Raw genomic sequence first — 23,086 nt, forward strand, 5'->3', positions numbered from 1 at the left:
AAAAATTAAAAAAAATATTCAGAGAACTAAATTATTTGGAGGGAAAACTGCCAATATTGCTAAACTAAAACCAAGACTGTCAGTACTGCTAAGAACTAGACATAACACAAAGCATTATGAAGAGAATGTATTCCACAGGTACAAGGGAAGTAGTAGAGGTGAAAAATCTTTCTTTATTGCCTGATTCAATTAAATTCTACAGATAAACCTTTTAAAGATACAGCTGCTATTTTTATGAGAAAACTGTCAATTCTTATCTACCTGAAGAACAATGTACACTATAATTCCATTGTTTGTGAGTATAACTTCAAAAGTATTATTAGTAGTAGAAGTTTTATAAAAGCAAGCCCTTGTTACCTCAGAATTATAACTTGGACTCTGAAAAGTCCAGGTAACAAAGCACAAAATTCCGTATTTGGCACTTTGTGAAAATACAACTTAGTCTTTAACAATTATTAAAGATATTAGAATGAGTCAAGATAAAAATATTCCTAGGCTGGTGTGTTTCTGTGGATTGAGCGCCAGCCTGTGAACCAAAGGGTCGCCAGTTCGATTCCCAGTCAGGGCACACGCCTGGGTTGTGGGCCAGGCCCCCAGTTGAGGGTGGGATAGAGGCAACCACACACTGATGTTTCTCTCCCTCTCTTCCCCTCTATCTAAATATAAATAAATAAAATCTTAAAAAAAAATCAGCTGAAATAAGTGTCAGCTTTTTACAACTAAAAATACCATTAAATATATAATGGACCAGTTGTATTAGGGAGAGGATTATCATACTTAGAGAAATACAAAAAGAGAAACTGTAAACACATTGAGACACCTGTGCCTAAAGAATATTCACTATCTCCTTCATTTTCCTTTAAGAATATTTTACTGACAGATACCTGATCAGACTTTCCAACATCTCTTGCTATTTGTGTGGGCAAATGGTAACCTTCTAGATCCAGGTCTTCTAGGACTATTCACTGCCTACCCCTTCTCATTCCTTCTATGCTCTTACAATAGTCTAGAAATGGTAAACCACCACCAGAGAGGAAGCTGGTGCCCAACAATACAAGATGAAAACAGTCCAAAAACAAACTCCTAAGAACTGGTAAGCCAGAGAAAAGTAAGCTACCTATTTAAAAGCTAACTTGAAACTTCTTAACAGCAACTGAACCAAACCTTAAGACAACAACCTTTGAACAATCTCCAACTCAAATTAGGACCAAATGTGCTGAATATAAAAAATTTGCCAACCCTGAATTGGTACAGAGCAGGTCCTTTAATAACATCGTTTCATTTTAAAGTTGATGATATACCATAGGAACTTAATTCCTATCTACGTCAATTAACCTATGGTAAAACTGGTTTTGTTATACATCATTTTCACTTAAAGTTGCAGAACCTATCAACAATATTAACTGAAGACTTACTGTACATATATAACCTATATACATATATACAATTTCTTAAGAAGAAACAATTTACAATTTCAAAATGTAGTATAAAACCAACTTTTTAAAAAACTGTAAATATACATACTCAAGAAGATCTCTATAAATCCAAACAGAGTGGATCCCAAGAGTTATTACTAAATTAAAAAAGCAAAGTGCAAAAGAGCACATACAGATGTTACTGTTTATATAAGAATGAGGGAAACTAAGAAATTTTGCATTAATTTATATAAAAAGAAACAAAAAAGATAAAGCAGAGAAAACCCTGCAAGGGGTGGATGATGGGCTGGAATATCTCTCAATAAAGTGACCCTTCACTGAACTTACCCCTTTTTGTAGTTTTGACTTCTGGAAGCATTTTAATGTTGTACATATTCAAAAGAATAAATCATTAAAAATGGAAGAGAGGAAAAAACTAAAACTGAAGAACAAGCCAGAACAAATAAACCTACTGGTAATTCAAGTGAGAAATAGACACATTAAAGGGAAAACACAAAGACAAACCAAAAAAGGCAGGCAGATAAAACTAATATAAGTAACTTATGAACATAGTATTTGACTTCATAACCTCAGTAAGGTGCTGGGTTAAAGTGGGGCACGTGCAGGATTGCAAAGAAATCCTGAGCACATTAAATTCATTCATTGTAGTGGAATGGACAAAGAATGTCTGTAACTATTTTCAATGTATTATAGGTCTGAGTAAATGTGTTGATGTTGATGGGAGTCAGGGTTCAAACAGACAGCAAGAAAAGAACCCTGTGGGGATGGATTAATATTGGGGATAGTATGAACTCATGATTTCTGGAACAAATATGTACATATGAAAGAATCTGTATGCATATATGAATGTATGTTAATGTATAAGCATACATATGCATGTTTCCTATCGCCATCTGCTAAATGGGCCAAGGAGCAATAAGTATATCTAGAGCCCAGATCTTGGTCTCTAATACCATATCCCTCTAAATGGAACAATTCCTCAGAGAATTGGCCTGATTTCAAGGCTGGAGCAAATAAGGTACAAGATGAACCTGGAACATTATGTTATGCCAGAAAAATGAAATGCTCATAGAATTATGGCATCTCACACGGACAGAAGAGCCAGCTTGAAGAGGTTCCACTAGCCAAATAAAGACAAATTTAACCCCAAAATAAGTAATAAATTATAAACTTTAAAAACAAAAAAGGGATTCATGAGTCCACACTAATAAAAGAAAAAATAAATAAATAAATGGGTGAAGGGTGGGCTCACAATTATAACAGTATTGAGAACTGACTAGTAAACATAGAGGGAGTATGAGAGATGGAAAATAATTATTTTCCAAGCAGCATAGTAAACACTAGATCAGGAAATGTAATCTAAATCGGAGAGTATTCTAATAAGGAATAGGGTATTTGAATAGTCTTACACATCTCTTCAAAAACTGCTTTTTAGTTGCAAGGAGAAAAATAATTATACAGTAGAATAGACAACCTCTTGATAGGTTGATCATAATTAACACCCCCCAAATACGGTACACTGAAAGAAAACATCATTAACTTACACAGAATCCACACCTAGAATGAATAACCTGAACCCAATTATGAGAAAACCTCAGAATAAACAAAAATGACAAGACTTTTTAAAAAGGGATCAGGGGAGGTCAATGTCATAAAAGACAAAGAAAAGACTGTGGCAACATTCCAGGTTAAAGAAGAATAAAGAAATGTAACAGCTAAATGGAGTACCTCACACTAAACTGGACCCTAGATCAGAAGAGAAATGCTACAAAGGGCATTATTGTGTCCACTGACAAAAGTGATACAACAGATTAGGTAACAATACTGGACAATGATTATATTTACCAAAGTTGATTAAAAAAGAGAGATAACAAATGAAAAAGCAAATGTTAGGATAATCAGGGTAAGAGACAACAACAACTGCTGGCAAAGATATGGGAAAAGGGGAACCCTATTACACTGTTAGTGGGATTATAACTAGGGCAGCCACTATGAAACACAGTATGGAGATTCCTCAAAAAATTAAAAAGAAAATACCATGCAACCCAAAAATTCCACTTCTGGGTATTTATTGGAAGAGAATGAAAACAATAATTCAAAAAGATATATGCACCCCATGTGCACTGTGGCATTATTTACAATAGCCAAGATAAAGAAGCAACCTAGGTGTCTGCTGATATAAATAAAGATGTGGTATATATATTTACAATATTACTCAACAAAAAAAAAAAAAAGAAATGGACAGACCTAGAGAGTATTATGTTAAGTGAACTAAGTGAAAAAGAGAAATACCATATGATTTTACTTATATGTCAAATCTAAAATACAAAACAAATGAACAAACAAAATGAAACAAACCAATTCATAGGTATAGAAAACAAACTGATGGTTGGGGGAGGAGATGTGGAGGAAAGGCAAATAAATACAAACTTGCAGTTATAAAATAAGTCACAGGGATGTAATGTACAGCATAAGGAAGTCATTAACATCGTAATAACTACATACGTGGACAGGCTTACTGTGGTGATCACTTCACAAGGTATGTAAATGTTGAATCACTATATAGTACATCTGAAACTACCATAATATTGTATGTCAACTGTAACTAAAAATATATGTATAAGGTGATCAGACTAAGAAGGTCCTGGTTGGTTTGGTTCAGTGGATTGAATACCACCCTACAAACCAAAGATCACCAGTTCAGTTCCCAGTTAGGGCACATTGCCTGGGTTGCCGGCCAGGTCCCCAACTGGGGACATGCGAGAGGCAACCAATCAATATATATGTCTCTCTCACACACTGATGTCTATCTCCCTCTCTTTTTCCCTCTCTTCCCATCCCTCTAAAAAATAAGTAAAATCTTTTTTAAAAAAGAAGTGATCTTTATTTTTGTAACTTTTCCACTATTTTGATATTATTTCCAAAATAACTTTTAAAAAAATGATTTCCAAATAAAAAAATTTTAAAAAATTTAAGTTCTCTCAAAAAACTTATAAAGTAGGAAAACTATGAATTGTTTATTATTGTCAGTTAATATAATTTTAATTTCCACAAAGCAACTAGAAGAAATGAAGAGTAAAAGAAAGAAATCAGAGTACTAAAAGATGAATATGACCTTAATACAGAGTGGGAAAGGATAAAGATATCCTTCATTTATACTCTAAAATTAAATATTGTTAATAACCATCAATAACAAATTAAGGTTTAGTAGCAATACTACCTCAGTTGAGGCACAGAAAAAGATGAAAACATAACCCATACCTGGCCCAAGGTTAGTAAAGAGTTTTCTTTTTTAATGGTCCTTCCTAAAAAGCAAAGGGATACAACTAACAATCTCTTCTCTGGCTTTTAAGAAGCTCAAAGTTATAGTTCTGGTAGGTCTCTAGGAAATCAATCAGACAAGAAGGCTTGAATTTAAACTTCATCTCATTCTATTCCTTACTTTTTAACACAATTTCCTCTTTTTTTTTTTTTCAACCTGGTTCTACCAAATTTATACATGTACACTTTCCCAAATGTTTTTTATACAGGCAATATATAAATTATGACTAAAATAAGAGGATACCACGGTATTTCAACTTAATATGCAATTCCAGATCAAGTCAAAAGCAAGGCTAGAAGAGAAAAGAGAAAGAGAAGGAAACAAGAACGGATCATTAATTTTGGAGTTAATCATTATATTCCTAAGTCCTCATCAAAGAAAAAAAAGCATTTTCTAGACTACAGAGATACAGAACATAGCCATTTTCCTAACACATATGAATCTAGGCTTTCCATTTCTAGACAAGATGGAGTAACAGAGACCAAATTTACCTTTCCACCTGAAACTAACAAAATGAACAAACTCTATGAAATGTTTTCAGACACTGAAAATCAGGCAGCACAATAAACCCTGAGAAGGGGAAACACATGATGTAAGCCCTACAATTACCCCAGTGAGAATGCAGAGTCCAACCAGTAGCAGTCTCTCTGGAGTCCAGGGAGATGAAGGTGGCTAGAGTTCATGGAGCACAGCTCTCCTCTGAGAGCTGCACAAAAAAACTCTGGAGTGTTACAAAGGATCCTCCTCAACTACTGGTGGCTGAATAATGATGAACTAATGTGTGGAAAAAAAAGTACTTGAGGCAAGGAAAAGGACTTCCCCCAAAGACCAAAGGAAATAGTCCCTAGACTGTTTTGTGCCAGGGATGAAAAAACTTCAGGTTCCTACTAGCCGCAGTAGAAAATCTTATAATTCAGGGCAGCCAGGTAGGTAATATGTTTTGCAGGGAGAGGAGGTGAACCCTAAAGGTTGGTCTCCCATTTAAAATTTACAAGCCTCAAAAAGATAAAAAGTTACAGAGGTGCATCTCAGAATAAGCCAAAACTTAATAGGGAAATATCCAGTACCAAACAAAGTAAAAGTTTAAATAACTTGCATCCAATCAAAAATATCAGACAGCCCTGGCTGGTTTAGCTCAGTGGATTGAGCACGGGCTGTGAACCCAAGGGTCACCAGTTAGATTCCCATTCAGGGCACATGCCTGGGTTTCGGGTCAGGTCCCCAGTGGGGGCTGGTTGAGAAGGAACCACACATTGATGTTTTTCTCCCTCTCTTTCTCCCTTCCTTCCCCTCTCTCCAAAAATAAATAAATAACATCTTTTTAAAAAAAATTATCAACCATACAAAGCAGCAGGAAAATATGACTCATAATGAGGAGAAAAATCAATCCATACAAACAGACCCAGAAATGATACAGATGATAGCATTAGTAGACAAAGCCATTAAAAATAACTGTAACTATATTCCACATAGTATTTAAAAAGGTATAGGAAACAATGAATATGTTATATAGACAAGAAAGCTATAAAATAGACCCAAACTAAACTTTCAGAGGTAAAAATTATAATGGTTGGGGTTAATAGCAGATTAGACATTGCAAAACATCTGAAAGTGTAGCAATAGAAACTAAACATCTAAACTTTAGATTCTAAAGTATAGGACAAGGCAAAAATGAACTACAATTATAAAACTCTGCCCTGTCATTCATGAGGCTGGAATGAAAAGGAAAAAAAAAAAAGCTGTAAAGTCAATAGGAAATAATATTGTTCCAAAGGACATGCTACAGCTGTAGTGTTATAAAAACACTCTCTTTGACTACTACAACTGCTTGCTTACTTGAAGTGAAACTTTATTTACTATAACCATAAGCTGTCAGAAACTTTGCTGGCTGAAATTGTAAGATTAAAATGTCCCATACTCTCCCTGGACGATCTAAATAACTTTGGAGAGTTGCAGAGCTTCAAATAAGGAGTTTCAAGAGATAACATTCCACAATTACTTTAATATCATGGTTCCCAAGTAAAGAGAACCCCTGGGCCCACTTTGCAGCCCTAACTTGATGTTGAACCCTTCACAGATAGCACCACTTTGCTCCTCAGTTTCATTTAAATTTCACCTAAAATACCCAGTTTTCCCCCAAATACTACAAAAACTTTTCTTTGGTAAGATGCCTCACGGTTTCTCTGATACACAATATCCTTTATTACAGTAAGTAGGCTGATTCTGTTAGACTACAGGTTTTACCTGATAATTTTACGCTGACTGACATAGGACAAGTATAAACTGGAATTTCCAAAGGGAGACAGAGACGAAGACAAAAAATATTTGAAGAATACTGGCTAAAGGCAGTGAGGGACAAATACCCCACGATCTCACCTTTAACTGGAACATAATCAACAGAAGAAAAAAGTAAACAAAACATAACCAGAGACACTTAAGGTAAGAACAATCTAATAATATCCAGAGGGGATGGGGGGAGGGATAGTGGGGAGAAGGGTTTTCAGGAACTACTATAAAGGACACATGGATAAAATCAAGGGGGAGGGTGGATGCAGGGGAGGGAGGTAGGTTTGGCTAGGGTGGGGCAGAGAGGTGGGGAGAAAATGCAGACACCTGTGATTGAACAACAATAAAATAATTTAAAAATTGAAAAAAAAGAACACTAGTGTAATAGTTGGTAAAATCTGAATAAAGTCTTTAGATTAGACAATAAAAAAATACTGGCTGAAATCTTTTGAAATTTAATAGGCTTACTGATTTCCAAAGACACATAAAAATAATATTTAGTACTAAATGTCAACTCTTTACTGAAAGGTACTTCCAAAAATTCCGGAGATACACATTTATGAACTCCTTGTACATTTCAGACTCTAGAAATTTAAAGGTGAAAAAAATATGGTCACCACCCATGAAACACTCCCAGTATTATACATCTTATGTTAACTTGTGGTTATCATTAGCATAAAGTCGTCAGAGAATCAAGAGAAGTTGAGAAGAGTTTTCTGAATGTCTGAATCCTGATGAACCAGAGTATAAGAAAAATTGGAAAAATAAATTCCAAACTATAAACACCCTAACACACGTATATACACAATCTTTGGCTAAGTGTCCAATGTATGTCAAAGTTCTCAGGCTCTTGATTAATGTATGGCTATATTTTCTCATTTCAAACTTCATTTTCTAGAAAATAAGTTATAGTGAAATATTTTGAACTTTCAAACTTTAAAGGCACTTGAACTAAAGGAAATAAAAATATTAATAGTACTTTCATTCCTCATTAAAATCCTTCCAGAATGAAATACTACAGGAAAAAAACCCCCCACAAGATTTAGACTACATACAAAAAATTATATACATTTTCCTAAGTTTTCATGTAATACAGATTGATCTAAGTACCTGGCTTAAAATTTAAGGTAAACACTATCTGTATGAAAGGAAGATAGATGCTTCAGCTTTGGAACACAAACACACTGAGGAAATACTAAGACTACTGAAAAGTTTCCGTATGGCAAAAACATTCTACCTCACCAGACAGCATTTTTAAGACAATTATCTTATTCTTTTTGTAACCCTAGTACGTAGCACAGTGAAACACATGTAGTATACAAGTATGTTGAATAAAAACAATGACAAAGAGCCTTGGCTGGGTAAGCTCAGTTGGTTAGAGCATCGCCCTGATTCACCAAGGCTGTGGGTTCGATCCCTTGTCAGAGGACATACGAGAATCAGCCAACGAATGCATAAATGGGTGGAACAACAAATCAATGTTCCTCTTTTTCTCCCTTCCTTCCTCTCTCTAAAATAAGTAAATTGAAAGAAATGACAAAGAAAAGCCAACTAAAACTGACCCATTTCCACATCCAGACTCTGCCAGAACATGTTCAGCTTCAATGGCTCTTTGGATCACCAAATTCAGAGCTATAAAATAGGGAGCCGTGGCTTTTAACTTTTTTTACATTTCAGCCAGTAACCCTCATCAGCAAACCAATAGCTACAGTCTCTGTTTTCTTCACACTTCACATCCATGTATGTCTCAGGTTTCTATATAGTCCATGAGAATAAAGTGAATCTCACAGTAATATCTTAATGACCAGATCCCAGGATGGTCAGTAAATTTCCAGACAAAGAAAAAAGGTAAAACAATTTGAAGAGGGCAGATGAGCAGCAGCTGAATGAAAAGCTAGAATTTAAACAAAAATCAAGGCAGGCAAAAGAAATGATCTAAGTATACCAGCACACATATGACAACAGCAAGTAACAGGATGCAGGGAAACAGTAGCCAGTGATCAGAAATACAATGGCATATTTTTAAAAAAGCATTAAAATTGCCAAATTATGAATAAACCTGTATTTTGAAACATGTACTTATATCCAGATATGTCCCAATCCAATCTCTCAAATCCTATCTTTACTCCCCAGCAAGTGACAATTTTTTTTAAAGATTTTATTTATTTTTAGAGAGAGGGAAAGGGTGGGAGAAAGAGAAGAAGAGAAACATCAATGTGTAATCGGTAGCCTCTTGCACGCCCTCAACCAGGGCCTGGTTTGCAACCCAGGCATGTGGTTTGACTGGGAACTGAAGAGGTGACCTTAAGTTTGCTGGACAACGCCTGACCCACTGAGCCAGAACAGTCAGGGCAACAAGTAACAACTTTTCTGAGTGATCACTTCAACTATGTTCTTATTAGAAGTTTTCTTCATCCTCCTCATCTTCTTTCTGCCTCATGTGTTGCTCCAGCCAGCCCTCAATACTGTTATGAACAACCTGCCCTGGAGGTGTTGAAGAAAATTCTCACTGCTGGCATGCTGAAAAAGTTAATGCTTCCTGACTTCTGGCCAAGATGGAGGCATAGGTAGACACTTTGCCTCCTCACACAACCAAAAGAAGCACAACAAAAAACAACCAGAACTGCCAGAAAATCAAACTGTATGCAAGTCCAACCACCAAGGAGTTAAATAAGAAACATTCATCCAGACTGGTAGGAGGAATAGAGATGGGCAGCTGGGAAAGACAGGACACACAGCAAGGTGGTAGCTGAGCACTAGGTGGTCCCACATTTGCGTGTAGATAAACCAGAAGGAACAACTGGGGAGCGAGACAGACCACAAAACCCAGGGTTCCATCTTCCTCTTAGGAGAAGAGGAGAAGAGAAGAACAAGAAATTGAAAACTTATTTGAACAAATAATGAAGGAGAACTGCCCCAATCTGGCAAAGGAAATAGACTTCAGGAAGCCCAGGAAGGTCAGAGTCTCCCAACTTTTTTGTTGGACCTGAGGAAGTACTCACCAAGGCACATCATAATTATATTACCCAAGGTTAAAGATAAGGAGGGAATCTTAAAAGCAGCAAGAGAAAAGGAGAGTTACCTACAAAGGAGTTCCCAATAAGACTACCAGCTGATTTCTCAAAAGAAACCTTACGGGTAAGAAGGGGCTGGAAAAAAAGTATTTGAAGTCATGAAAGGCAAGGACCTACATCCAAGATTACTCTATCTAGCAAAGCTATCATTTAGAATGGAAGGGCAGATAAAGTGCTTCTCAGATAAGGTCAAGTTAAAGGAGTTCATCATCACCAAGCCCTTATTATATGAAATGTTAAAGGGATTTATCCAAGAAAAAATGATCACAACCATGAACAGTAAAATGACAACAATCTCACAAGTACCAACAACTGAACCTTAAAACAACAACAATAACAACTAAGCAAACAATTAGAACAGAAACAGAATCACAGGAATGGAGATCACATTGAAGGTTATCAGAGGGGAGGGGAAGGGGGGAGATTAGAGGAAAAGGTACAGGGAATAAAAAGCATAAATGGTAGGTACAAAATAGGGGAAGGTTAAGAACAGTACAGGAATTGGAGAAGCCAAAGAATTTACACATATGACCCATGGACATGAACTAAGGGAGGGGGCAATGCAGGTAGGAAGGGGAATGCAGGGTGGAGGGGAATAAAGGAGAAAAAAAATGGGACAACTATAATAGCATAATCAATAAAATATGTTTAAAAAAAGTTAATGCTTTCTAACAGGGGAAAATGAGGGGAGGGAAGATGGAACTCTTGGTCAATGGCACTAAACCTGCAGAGGTGACATGTGTGGTTAGAAAATGGGTTATATACAGCCCTGGCTGCTGTGGCTCAGTGGGCTGAGTACTGACCTGCAAACCAGGAGGTCACCGATTTGATTCCCAGTGAAGGCACATGCCTGGTTTGTGATCCAGTTCACCAAGTGGGGGGGTGTGAAAGGCAACTGATCATGTATCTATCGCACACCGATGTTTCTCTCCCTCTCTTTCTCCCTCCCTTCCCCTCTCTCTAAAAATAAAATCTTTGGGGGAAAAAAAGAAAATTGGTTATATACATGAGGATCGAGCAAATACATAAACATGTTGAACATAACAGGAACCAGATTTCATACTGTCAGCAAAGTGAAATAAAATGTGGAAAGTGCTAAGGTCAGAATAAGACGTATGGTGTTGAAGTAGAATTGAAGGTATCAGTTTGAACTCATGATTCTAAACATATATGAAAACAAAGGGTATGTGTGTGAGAGAGAGAAGGAAATATGCTTATAATTTTCCTGCTCTGTGATCTTCAAAAAGGGCTAGAAGCAATGACACCCCATAGGAAATGACCATACCTAGTGACCAGATCTTTATTTCTAAATACCATTCTCCACTAAAAGAAAACAGGGGTCTCCCTGACTGGTGTGGCTCAGTGGGTTGTGCATCATCCCATAAACCAAAAGGTTGCTGGTTTGATCCAGGTCAGGGAACATGCATCGATTGTGGGCCAGATACTTGGTTGGAGGCTGTGTGAGAGGCAACTGACTGATGGTTCTCTTGCACATAGATGTTTCTCTCCCTCTTTTTCTCCTCCCCCCTTCCCCACTCTAAAAATAAATAATTCCTTAAAAACAAAAAAAGAAATGAAAACAGGAGTCCTTGGAGCAATGGCTAAACACAGGGCTTGAAATGTATATGATGGGCATTGAACATAGTATGTAAGAAAATGCCAAATGGTGGGATGCGTTAAAAGTCACTGTGAAGAAACATTCACAGGCCAATTCTAAAAATCAAAATATTAGTATCGAAATAATGACAATACTATCAGTTAAATAACAGTAATACATGATTTAATAAACAAAAATTCATGTTCACATTGACATAAAGGAATGAATACATGAATATATTTATATATTATATAATGAATTTGAGAATATATGTGCCCTTATAGATATGGAAGGGAGAAAAGGATCTACCTTGGAGTAGAAAGTCAAATACCAGTAACTGCAGAGGAAACAGTGTAATTAGGAAAAACACAACCACCATCAGAGTAAAAATTGATCCAGACAAAAATCAATGCTGAAGTTAGTGGATCAAAGTTTGATGAGGAAGTTGAGGAACCTGACAGATACCACACCAAGTGATTACATCATCAGTAATAGTACAAACTGACACTGTGCCATCTGATATGATGCAGTGAGAACACAGCATCTTTTCTGTGGTATTTTTGCCAAATACACATAACCAAAATCTAATCATGAGGAAACATTAGACAAACACAAATTGAGGCGCACTCCACAAATAACTCATCGAAACTCTTCAAAGATGACAAAGACATGAAAAAACCTGGACACAGTTGTTCCAGAATGAAGGAGTAGAGATTTGTAACAACTAAATACAGTACATATGATTCTGGATTGGATCATGGGCTCTTTGGGAGATTGGAATGGGTGATTTGTTTTGCTATAAAGGTCATTATTGGGACAAATGGTGAAATTTGAATTAACGTGTGGATTAGACTATATTATTGCATTGGTTTTGATGGGTATATGAGTTCTATCCAGAAAAATTCCAGCCATTGTCAATATAATGAGAACAGTTTGCGTGACACCAATGTAATCTGGCAGCCAAGGAGAGTGGACTGGAATGCACACATGTGGACAATGACAACTTCACTGTATTAGTCAGTGGAGGGCAATAGATGCTGTTGAATGAGGAGCATGTGTACTGTCAGGCCGTCACATTCAACGTGACTGAGCAAGTACAGCAATAAATCTGCATCAAATTTCGCGTTAAACTTGGACATTCCTGGACGGAAAGTATTCAACCGATTCAGAAGGCTTTGGGGGACAATGCAACGAGCGCAATGCAAATAAAAGTGTGGCACAAACACTTCAAAGACGGTCAAGAATCTGTTGAAAAGTGATTCACTTTCTGAAAGGCCTGCAACAGGCAGAACACCTGAGAATGTTGAACATGTACTGTGATCAACAAAGATCGGCAACTGACAGTGCAAGAACTAGAAACTGATCTGGGGATTCCAAAAACTACTGTGTCTGACTTTGAAGGAGGATCTCAGCATGTATCATGTCATGACAAAATTCGTTCCATGACTTCTGCTACCAGAGCAGAAGGAACATCGTGCTAATGACTTGATTCAAACCGCTCCCAATGAACCACATTTCCTCAAGGTCACAACCAGAGATGAATCATTGGTCTACAGCTATGATCCAGAAACCAAGGCCCAGTTCTCCCAATAGAAGTCGCCTGGTTTCCATGCCCGAAGAAGGTGCAGCAAAGTTGCAGCAAGATCAAGACCATGTTAACTGTGTTTTTTGATTGGGAAGACATTGTCCATCATGAGTACGTCCTCCAGGCCAAATAATTAATAAGGAGTACTACACCTCAATGTTCCCCATAGATTGAAATGTAATACCACAAAAACGGCCGCAGCTATGGGCAACTGGTGATTGGTAGCTTCATCACAACAATGAGCCTGTTCATGCTTCCTGTCTTGTGCAGAGATTTTGGTGAAACATCAAATCACCCAGGTGACTCAGCCTCCCTACAGCCCAGATTTGGCACCCTTGTTTTTCCCAAAATTAAAATCACCTTTGAAAGGGAATAGACTTCAGACCATTGGTGAGATTCAGGAAAATACAATGGGGCAGCTGATGCCAATTCCAAAAAAGGATTTTGTAGAGTGTTTTGAACAGTAGAAGAGACACTGAGAGAACTGTGTGAGGTCCCAAGGTGCCTACTTTGAAGGGACTGAGGTGTCATTGTCCTAAGTACATTATTTCTTGTACCTTTTATCTTCTTCAATGAATGTCTCTTGTTCTCATTATGTTGCAGGGTAATTTCTGGATAGACTTCATGCTATAGCTATACAAGAGAGTGCTCTTTTGTATGGAGACTATATGCTAACATACTTACGAGTAATGGGCATCAAGTCTGCACCATACTCTCTAATCATTCATAACCCCACATGGGAAGGGCTTCCATTTTGATCCCCCAAAGGACAGTTAGCAATGTCTGAAGACATTTTTAACAAGGTTGAATCAAGGGGTTGGGGGAAGGCCGCATGGCAGGGGAGTGGTGTTGCATCTAGTAGGTGGAAGCCATATATGTTTCCAATTCTCCAATATGCAGGGCCACCCTCCACAACAAAGACTTATTCAGTGCAAAATATCTCCAGTGGTGAGGCTAAGCCTGATAGGTAGGGAAGGAAACTCCTGCCACTACAAGCAATGGGCTGGCTACCTCTTTAGCATTCGAAAATGAAGTCATTAGTGTCTTGAAGACCCAGATACTCCCACTGACCTATCAGCTACAGGATGGTGTTTCTATTATAATAGAGAACTGGAACAACTGCTGAGAATATTTCCTACACCCACTTACTAGCGCTCCCCACCTTTCTTCTTTCTCTGGAGAGCTGAGAGATAACCTACATAAAAATTCCTTTGGGAATTGAGCTTATCTTAGTTTTGCACAGAAAACATGAATCCTAATTTGTATATATAAAACAGTTCTATCATTTCCACTATATTAATTTATGTAAGCTAAATAAATGCTTAAAAAACTGTGATCCCATTTATTTCTTGTATTTCTTTATACTCATCAAATCTTAATAGGTAAAATAATTCCTTATTTCTGTTTCTCGATGATTGTCTTTAAAAACTTCTAAGTAGTCTTCTAATGTCTTAAAGGCAAATGGATGACCTATTTCTTAGAAACACTGGGGATTTTATGCTGCTAAACTTCTTGTTGCTCTCTTCCTGAAGTAGGCTTCTAAATTCTTTTATAAGATTGTATTTATTTTATTTTTAGAGAGAAGGGAAACAGGGAAGAAAGAGAGGGAGAGAAACATCAATCTGTTGCCTCTCATACATGACCCAACTAGGGACAGAGCCTGCAACCCAGGCATGTGCTATAACCAAGAATTGAACTGGAGACCTTTCACTTTGCGGAAGAACGCCCAGCCAACTAAGCCACACTGGTCAGGGCTAAATTCTTTTCCCAGATATTTTCATAATAAAACATAACTTTCATGGGTCTCAAACACTTATTATTCCTTTTTAAAGAACCAAAGACTAAGGATGAAAGTTTCACTTTTGAAGCTTACTGATCCATCTGAATAGCAGTAGTACCTACATTTTAAAATTCTGACTTAATTCCACTTAAAATTAAAAGTGTCTTGAAAAATACTGTAATGGGAGGTTAAATAGGAAATTAAACCCTGGCTGGTGTGGCTCAGTGGATTGAGTGCCAGCCTGCAAATGGAAAGGCTGCCAGTACTATTCCCCATCAAGGCACATGCCTATATTGTGGGCCAGGTCCCCAGTTGGGGAAGTGTGAGAGGCAGCCAAAAGATGTTTTTTTTAGCACATCAATGTTTCTCTCCCTCTCTTTCTCCCTCCCTTCCCCCCTCTAAAAATAAATAAATAAAATCTTTTTAAAAAAAGGAAATTAAAACATTTACTGCACTAAGCCTCTTCAGGAAATAAAATATTTAGAACTATAGGTTTAAGGTAGGGCTTTAACCATGTTACATCTTTCAAATGAGTTCAACCTCAAAGCTCTTTTGATTTTATAAATAAGCAATATTTCCTCTGACATTATCTATCAACAGTAAATAGGTCTTCTGCTTACTAGGTTACATGACCTGATTTACTTTAACCCAGAGATACTCCTTCATAATCAGGTCAAGTACATGTACACTGCTGCCTTCTATGACATTCATTAGCCAAAAAAAATTGACTCCAATATTAATTTTAAAAAAAAAAGTTAAAAAGCTGAACACATCAGTACAAATGAACTCAAATGAATATTGAGCGAGTTAACATAAGCACATAAGATAAAATTTCAAAAAAAAAATTTTAATCCTCACCAGAGAATATACTTATTGATTTTAGAGGGAGAGGAAGGAAGAGAAAAACATCGATGTGAGAGAGAAACATCAATTGGTTGCTTTGTGCACATGCCCCAATTGGGGACCAAACCCACAACCCAAGCATCCTGTGGGAACCCATCACTATTACTTCATCCTTAGTGAAATAATCTGAAGACAAAAAGAACTGGAAAGAAATCTTTATTTACCGTTCATAATACTGGTAATACTAGTAATTACATAATTTTAAAAGTAATGTGTGCTGTAGAATAGAGCAAGTAAGCTATGTACAAAATTCTATTATGTTGAACTTGTAAATCAAACTATCAAATATAAACTCATAGTTTATTTTTCAACATATTTCAATAGTTGTGTCCAATGAAAGAGCCTAGAAGCAATGAATATAACCCAGTATTCTGATCCAGTTTCTAAATACTAATCCACACACAGAGAAAAACCAAGGATCCTTGGATCAGTGGATGATTCCCTGATTGAAACACGTAAAGTACAGATGAATCTGGGTAATCTTTTGTGCAGAAAGCTAGAGAAGTGTTCAAAGATAATGGGGTCATATCAAAAGAACACAAGAGATAGCTTGAAAGGTTCACAGTGGCCAAATCTATTTAAGTCTGTTTATTAAGTAAAAATTAATTGAGTCTATTGTGATAGAGAATGGGGTGAGGTGTAACAGGAAATAAAGCCTTTATACCATGAAATGGAATTAGAGTAAAATGTACTAACAAACTGATAAAAAGAACTCACATACTGACAGTTTTTTTGTAAGCATATTCCAAGTGCCAACAGTTCCAGTTCCTGCTTGTACAAAAAATGGCCGTGACCACGACTTCAGGTGACACAGATCACCCAACTGCAGGAATGTGGCTGGCGCTGACCAGTTCCAGAATGCGGACATTAAAGATCCATATCAGGACCAGAAAGGATACTGCCTACACGTCCACAGCCTGTCCCTCTGATCTCTTTTTGTTCTCCTTGTCCTCCCCTCCTTATAAATACCTCTGTCTGCACTGAGATATTAAGATGGGCTTTGAGACAAGCCCTCCATCTTACAGGTTGCTGGCACCCGAATAAAATCACTTTTCTTAACATCAGCACCTGGCCTCTCAAACACGGGCTCTCAAAGCGGTTAGCAGGCGGAACCGCTTTCAGTTACAGGAGGGGGAGAACTCTTTACAGAATTGCAGTTATTAAATGTGGAAGAAACAGCAATTAGAAAACTCCCTTTTTCAACTGACAGTGTAATAAATGATGCAGGCAAAGATCAACAATGGATGCTAAAATGCTGAAGTAAAACAATGATGGAGGCAGGATAGTCACATGGTACCAGAGCAGCACCCAGAAGCTTACTTACTAATTAAATCGTAAAAGAAAAAATGTACCCTTATTTTGGAGAAAGCTGGTGATCACAACCTTCGCTAGGTGGTCAAGCATATTAAGAATAGTGGCTTCTGATGTGAAACAACATATACAACATCACTTTGAAGTATTCTTGCCAAAATATATTTAACCTGAACCCAATTAAGCTTATCAGACTTAACTTCCAGTGTTCTCTGACACTACACTTACTTTAATAGTAGTATAAAAGCTTACATGATGTCATCAGGAAACAATCACATAAATTTTGAATATGGAACATTCTATAAGACAAATACCCTCGGCTCTTTAAAAAAAAAAAAAAAAAAAAGCAGTTCCATGGGAAATTTTTAAAAGAGGAGGAGAGTGCTCAAGAATAAAGACATAAGTACTATAATCACATCACCAAAGACAGCCATGAGACTGTGTTCTTCTTAAGAAATGTATACTATCTACAATTCACTTCCAAATAAAACAGGAAAAAAATGTGTGTGTGTGTGTATATATATATATATACACACACACACAGAGAGAGAAACACACCATATGTGTGCAATTATGTAAAAATGTTACCTGGAAATCAATCTAGGTAGAGGGATATGGGTAATTCATGGTACTGCTCTTTCATATATTTTCATAATAAAAAAGTTCAGAGGGAGGAAAATAAAGTAGAATGCTGTAATTCAGAAGTTCTCAAAGTGCATCCCCTAGGGATACACAAAACTTTCTGGGTTGTCTACAAAGCCAAAATCATTTCCACAATAATAATGTTATTTGCTTTTTTCACAATGTTGACATTTGTACAGAGAGCACAAAAGCAATTGTGGAAAGCTCTTGGTGCCTTACCACACAGGGTAGGGACTCTGAAGTGTACTAAGTAGTCAGAGTCTTCATTGCCACCTACTTCACAGGTAAAAAATAAAATGCCAGTTTCATATTAGAAAAGGCCCATGATGAAGAATTAAAAAGTATTAATTTTGTCAAATCACAACCCTTGCATGCACTAATATTCTGTGTGACAAAACAAGTATGCATAAAACTCTTCTGCTGTGTACAAAGTATGGTGGTTTAGTTAAAGAAAAAACATTACTGCTCAAGTTGCAAGCTAAACTAGCCCATTTCTTTTCTGGTACACCATTCCTTACTTGAAAGATTAACAAACTATGCCTACAAAGACTTTATTAGGCAGACATTTTCTCAAATTGAACAAAGTGGGCCTCTCCCTGTCAGTCATTTTCCCTTAAGTAATTTCTACCAGTAAAACATTTTCAACTTCTAAGCAAAAAACTAAAATTTTGGAGAACTGTGAACTTGATAGCTTCCGAATACTTAAAAGGATTTTGTGATGGGTTAGAGTACTGGTCTTATAAAAGGATTTTGTGATCAGTTTGGCAGCAATATTAATGTAATTTTTTGATACTGCATAATGAGGTATAAGCCCATTTGAAAGATTTGCATAAATATAACCACAATTTTCCAAATGACCAATGTATAATGTTACAAGCAGGCCATGTGTAAAAAGATGCATCCAAAGTGCAAGACAGACTAATAGATTTTAATATAACAGCATAGAAAGTCCCATTGGAATGGTTTTAGATCCGATGTTGCAAATAATCTTTAAGAAAATCCCGTTTGTTGAGTTTAGTGGAGCATCCCAGATTGTTGACAAGATATGTGAAAAGGCTACTGAAAATATAACCACATATCTGTGTGAGGCTGGATTTCTTCATATATTTCAACCAAAATAATATAATGAAATATATTGAATGCAGGGGATATGAGAATCCAGCTGTCTTTTAAGACAAACTTTAAAAGTTGCAAAAAAAAATGTAAAACAATGTTATTCTACTATTTTTTTAAATTTTTTCATAAAAATATTAACATGTAATGGGTTACTGTTATTTTAAAGTAAAATAGTGTTAAATATGCTTGAAATATTTTCATTTCTCTGCTTTGATATTGATATAACATATAATCAAAAGCTCTTTGTGATTATCAATAGTTTTTTTAAGACTGTAGACTGGCCCTGAGACTGAAAGAAGATTGATTTAAACTGTTGCTCTGGAAATCGAGGCATGCCATACACAATTTTCAATAAACCAAAACCTCATCTAAGTGTTAACGACTACAGTCTTTACACCACACTACTCTGGCTCCTAGCCCCAAAACAAGTTAGCTCTGTTGAAATTAGCATTAAGCACTTTTTTTTTCTCCTGAGGGTGGGGCACCTGGGGGCACAGGAGTACAGCACAATTACTTTGACAAGATTCCCAATTTCCTCTTTACAGAGGTAAAAAAAAATAAATAAAAATTAAATGAAGCCATAAAAAGACACACTCATTCTTCAGTTATTTAAAATTGATTCAATCTAAAAAAGGTTCAGACAACTTCTAATTTTTAATAACAAATAGATTTAACACTATAAAACAAGCTAATTTAAGAAATTTTTAATAAAAAGGTAAAGTCAAGCAAATTATTCTCAATACTATGCTAAACCATATTAAAATGACTTATACCCTGGACCCTTAACTTACACCCAGGGGTCCCCGATCCCCAGACCATGGATCAGTACTGGTCTGTGGCCTGGTAGGAACCAAGCCACACAGCAGCAGGTAAGCGGTGGGTGAGGGAAGCTTTCCTTCCATTAACACCTGAGCTCTGCCTCCTACCCCACCCCTGATATCACTCTCCCACCCTGTTCCCCGAAAAACTGTCTTCCATAAAACCGGTCCCTGGTGCCAAAAAGGTTGGGGACTGCTGCTTATACCATATGCAAAAATTAACTCAAAATGAATAAAAGATTTAAATTTAAGTTTTAAAACTAAAACTCTTACAAGAAAACTGGAAAAGCTTACATGACATTCAATTTCACTATGATTTCTTGGATATGACACCAAAAGCACAGGCAAGAAAAGAAAAAATAAACTGAAATTCACTGAAATTAAAACTTGTGTGCCCTGCCAGTGTGGCTCAGTTACCTGGGCATCATCCCGCAAACCAAAAGGTCACCACAGTTTGATTCCCCACCAAGACACATGCCTGAGTTTCAGGTTTGGTCCCCTAGGGCACGCAGGAGGGCAACCAATAGATGTTTCTCACTTTGATGTTTCTTGCCCTCTTTTCTCCCTCCCTTTCCCTCTAAAATCAAAAATAATAAAATAATCTTAAAAAATAAAAATTTTTAAAACTTTTGTGTATTAAAGCACACTATCAAGGGAGTAGAGAGACAACTCACGGGGGAGAACCAAGATGGCAGCGAAGGTAGACACACTGCGCCTCCTTGCACAACCAGAACTGACAGAAAATCGAACAAGGAAGCCCGACACCAAGGAGATAAAAAATAAACATTCATCCAGACCTATAGGAGGGGCGGAGTCAGGCAGCCAAGGCAGAGAGGACTCGCGTGGCCGTGGCGGTGGCGGTGGCCGGACCGAGACTGAAGGAGTGTGGGACGAACGGGGCAGTCAGTCTGACCACTAGAAGACCCTGCGGCCCCACATTCACGCACAGATAAACCGGACAAACAGCGGGGAGCGAAGCAGACCCCGTAACCCAGGGCTCCAGCGCGGGGAAATAAAACCTCAAACCTGGGAGTGAAAAAACCCATGGGAGTTGGGGCGGCAGCAGGAGAAACTCCCAGCCTCACAGGAGAGGTCACTGGAGAGACCCACAGGGGCCTAGGGCGTGCACAAGCCCACCCACTCTGGAACCAGCACCAGAGGGGCCCAATTTGATTGTGGGTAGCACAGCAAGTGACTGAAATCCGGTGGAGAGTGGAGCAGGCGCCATTACTCCCTCTCGGCCCCTCCCCCACGTACAGCGTTAGAGCACAGCGACCAGCGTTACCCCGCCCCAGGGAACACCTAAAGCTCCGCCCCTTTAAGTAACAGAAGCACCAAGACAAAAAAAAGGCTCAAATGACAGAACACTTCAAAGCTCCAGAAATAATTCAACTAAGCAGCGAACAGATAGCCAACCTATCAGATGCACAGTTCAAAACACTGGTAATCAAGAAGCTCACAGAATTGGTTGAAAAAATGAAGGCTATGCTAAGAGAGACAAAGGAAAATGTACAGGGAACCAATAGTGATGGGAAGGAAACTGGGACTCAAATCAATGGTGTGGACCAGAAGGAAGAAACAAACATCCAACCAGAAAAGAATGAAGAAACAAGAATTCGGAAAAATGAGGAGAGGCTTAGGAACCTCCAGGACATCTTGAAACGTTCCAACATCCGAATTATAGGGGTGCCAGAAGGAGAAGAGGAAGAACAAAAAATTGAAAACTTATTTGAACAAATAAGGAAGGAGAACTTCCCCAGTATGGCAAAGGAAATAGACTTCCAGGAAGTCCAGGAAGCTCAGAGAGTCCCAAAGAAGCTGGACCAGAGGAGGAACACACCAAGGCACATCATAATTACATTACCCAAGATTAAATAGGAGAGAATCTTAGAAGCAGGGAGAGAAAAGGACACAGTTACCTACACAGGAGTTCCCATAAGACTGTCAGCTGATTTCTCCAAAGAGACCTTACAGGCAACAAGGGGCTGGAAAGAAGTATTTGAAGTCATGAAAGGCAAGGACCTACATCCAAGATTACTGTATCCAGCAAAGCTATCATTTAGAATGGAAGGGCAGATAAAGTGCTTCTCAGATAAGGTCAAGTTAAAGGAGTTCATCATCACCAAGCCCTTATTATATGAAATGTTAAAGGGACTTATCAAAGAAAAAGATAAAAAATATGAACAGTAAAAATGACAGCAAACTCACAGTTATTAACGACCACACCTAAAACAAAAACAAGAGCAAACTAGGCAAACAACTAGAACAGGAACAGAACCATAGAGATGGAGATCACATGGAGGGTTGTCAATAGGGGAGGGGGAGAGGGGGGGAAAGGTACAGAGAATAAATAGCATAAATGATAGGTGGAAAATAGACAGGGGGAGGGTAAGAATAGTGTAGGAAATGTAGAAGCCAAAGAACTTATAAGTATGACCCATGGACATGAACTATAGGGGGGGAATTGGGAGGAAGGGGGTGGGCAGGATAGAGTGGAGTGAGGGGGGGGGAATGGGACAACTGTAATAGCATAATCAATACATATATTTTAAAAAATAAGAGTTAAATGAAAAAAAAAAGACAACTCACGGAATGGGGAAATCTATGTACAAATTACATATCTAATAAGGGATTATTAGATTTGTATATCTAATATCTAGAATATGTAAAGAACTCTAACTCAACAATGAAAACAAACAACTTAATTCAAAAATGACATACGGGTCCTGAATTAGACATGTCTCCAAAACAGATACACAAATGACCAACAAGCACATGAAAAGATGTTCAATATCACTGGTTAGGAAAATGCAAATCAAACCGCAATGAGATACCATTTCACAGCCATTAGTATAGCTATTATCAAAAAAAAGAAAAAAGAAAAAAACTAAAAAATATGTACTGGTGAGGATGTGGAGAAATTGGAACCCTCACGATTGCTGGTAGGAGTGTAAAATGGTACAGCCAAAGTAGAAAACAGTTGGGCAGTTAAACAAAGACCTATCATATGTCCCCAAAATTCTACTGCTAGATATATATCCAAAAGAATTGAAAGCAGCGACTCAAATGGCCAAAACGTAAAAACAAAATGTCCAACAACAGATAAATGGACAATGGAATATTATTTAGCCCATAAAAAGTAATGAAAATTTAGCCTATAACATGGAGCTTGACAAGATTATGCTTAGTGAAATAACCTACTTACATGAGGTACCT

At 37.4% G+C, this 23,086-nt stretch overlaps 1 protein-coding gene across 1 annotated transcript in view; it reads right to left on the bottom strand.

Moving 5' to 3' along the window:
• Positions 1-23,086, bottom strand: part of WAPL (WAPL cohesin release factor) — a 92,379-nt gene that overhangs the window by 39,443 nt on the left and 29,850 nt on the right. The window lies entirely within an intron of this gene.

The sequence above is a fragment of the Desmodus rotundus genome, chromosome 4, assembly GCF_022682495.2.
Source record: "Desmodus rotundus isolate HL8 chromosome 4, HLdesRot8A.1, whole genome shotgun sequence".
NCBI lineage: Eukaryota > Metazoa > Chordata > Mammalia > Chiroptera > Phyllostomidae > Desmodus > Desmodus rotundus.